Source organism: Pteropus alecto, unplaced genomic scaffold (assembly GCF_000325575.1).
Source record: "Pteropus alecto unplaced genomic scaffold, ASM32557v1 scaffold3, whole genome shotgun sequence".
NCBI classification, from domain to species: domain Eukaryota; kingdom Metazoa; phylum Chordata; class Mammalia; order Chiroptera; family Pteropodidae; genus Pteropus; species Pteropus alecto.
Genome location: NW_006442484.1, coordinates 17,430,605 through 17,433,282, shown reverse-complemented (window position 1 = coordinate 17,433,282; position 2,678 = coordinate 17,430,605). Strand labels below are relative to the sequence as shown.

The 2,678-nt window shown below is 31.7% G+C and overlaps 1 pseudogene; it reads right to left on the bottom strand.

Annotated features, from left to right (window-relative positions):
* Positions 1-1,616: 1,616 nt before the first annotated feature.
* Positions 1,617-1,735, bottom strand: LOC112470694 (annotated as a pseudogene).
* Between the last annotated feature and the right edge of the window lie 943 nt (positions 1,736-2,678).

Sequence of the window (2,678 nt, the reverse complement as noted above, 5' to 3'; positions counted from 1 at the left end):
CACAATGCAATACACATATTACATATTATTGAATTGTACACTTGTAATCTATACAATTTTATTAACAAATATCACCCCAATAAACTTAATAAAATAAAATTAAAAAGAAAATAAAGTAAACTGGAAGCTGAAGCATCCAGGGGTACCATCATAGAGAGTTGAAGGTTTGAAAAAGAAGTGGAGTGATCTGTATATTGTATTAGCATCACACTATATGAAGTGGGAAGAAGAAATAATGGGGGACAAGGATGGATTTAGGGAAACTTTTTAAGAGGCTACTGCTGTTAACAACGTGAGGAATGAAGGTGATGAAAAGGGCCACATTTGTGTATAATTCGAAGACACATTCAAAGGTCAGCTTCAAGTGAGAAAAGGAGAACAGCCGTGTATGATATCAAGGTTTGTAGCCAGATCTAATGGTAGAATGGAGATCTATCTAGTGAGATAGTCAACCAGAAAGATTAGGAACAGATTTGGTACATTTTCCATTAAAAGTTTATTTTTAAACATTAAATTTGAGCCTCTTTTTAGACAGTTAAGTGTATATGTCAAATTGATAGTTGGATACATAGGCCTAGATTTCATTAAAGAGGTCTAGACTGGAGAAGGAAAAAAAAAAAACACTTTGGCAATTATCAGTTAGAGATGATCTTTAAAGCCACTGACCTGGATGAGATTAGTTAGAGAGTATAGATAAAGAAGACAAGAGTTAGCTAGACCAAGGCCTATGGTATTCCTACATTTAGAGTCTAGGATAAAGAGAAAGAAAAGAGAATCAAACAAAAAAGAAAACAAACAAAATGGAAAAAAAGCTGGCAGAGGAAGAAGTAAACCATAACTGTTGTGTGAACAAATCACCAACATCACAAATGTGCTGTCAACAGATTTGACAACATGGATGTCATTGATGATGCTGGCCAAATTCAAAGTATTCTCTCCATCATTTAACTCAAGGAGCAATCATCCATATATACCTTATTTTCTATTTAGGCCCCAAAACATTTTTTTAGAAAAAGTAGTATCTGAAATAGCTAAAACCAACATAAAAATAAAATTATACACTATAATTAAAATGGACACTAGGAGAAGAAGTAATAATAAATCAACATCTTTGTCGCTTTTACAGATTTTAATTTTACAATTATATAAAGAAGATAAGGCTTCCCCTCCTCCCAGTTTTTTTTGAGGGAAAAATATTCATTCATAAGCAAATTAATTTTCAATTTAATTGAATTTGTTCCAGATCTAAGCAATTGAGTCAGTCATTTAAGAAACTAATTTGGATGGTTGATCATTCAAAGGAGATATTTTTGACCATCTGTGTCCAGTGTTGCTCAGTAGAGGAATGTTCTTTTCTCTCTTGTAGTGATGATGGTTGTTTAAATATATTTTCTTTTTCATTTTTCTGCTTAATGAATGCAAAATATAGTTAAATTTTCTAGTTATAATCTAGAATATGTTTTTAATTACTGCAGTTATTTTGGTGTGTGGATGACATCCACTGTCTTATTTGCACTTTTTTTTTTTTTTTTTTTATGGTGAGGCAACACTTGGTAGACCTCACAGACTGCAAGGACCTTGTTATCTTACAATCCCTTATTTTTTTTTATTTTTTACCCCTACAGCACCTGGTCTTCCTAGGTGGTCTCCCATCCAAGTACTAACCAGGCCGGACCCTGCTTAGCTTCTCAGATCAGATAGGATCAGGCTTGTTCATGGTGGCATGGCTGTAGACTTATTTGCAGCTTTTTATGCATTTGGTTTTATGTATCCCAGTAGAGAATAGTTATAGCACTTCGTGGTGCTCAATAAATGTCTATGGAATGAATAAATGAATGATTCAATGAGTATATTTTCCATTGTCTATTCCTTAAGTTTTAGGTAGACAAAGCAGAAGTATCTGCCTATTCAATTTTGATACTAAAAAAGTATTTGAATAAAACAAATATTTTGACTGGACTTTTTTTACCAGAAAATAAAATATTAAATCTCTGATGCCAAAATTTTATTTAAAAATTAGTTATGTGAACATTCACAGAGTATTGCCTAAAATATATAAAATTTCATGCTTGACTAGGTTTTATCATTGCTACTATTGAATGTTTCCTATAATTTCTTAAGACTCCACTCATGCTCTTCATACGCTATATTTGCTTGTATTATTGCACCTAAATCACTTTTTTAACAATCTGTTATTTTGTTTGTAACCCAGACAGCACTTTATGTTCTTTGAAGTTGGGACCTTGACTTCAACATTATATTATCAATTCTGAGCAATGTATCTGGCATGTGTTAGTTATTCATTAAATATTGATGGATAATAAATGAGTTAAAAGAAAGAGACCTACAGATTTACCATCTTATATTTTGGACATGTTACAAGAACCATTGTTGCACACATTATTCAATGCTTGTTTTATGAGAATCCGTGATATAAATGAAGTTTGATTCATATAGTCAGAAAAAGTACACAAAAAGATTAGCAATAAACTTTCCACGAAACTGGTTTGTTTGGTTTTTCTTTATAGACATTTTTCATTCTATCAGTACTTATATTTCAATCTTTGCTTTCAATATGGGAGTACAAAACTGAATACTTAGCATACTCTTAACATCTTAAAAAATTGTGGCATACATTGGCTTTATTTTCCTATGTATGTCAGTATGATGCCAAAACC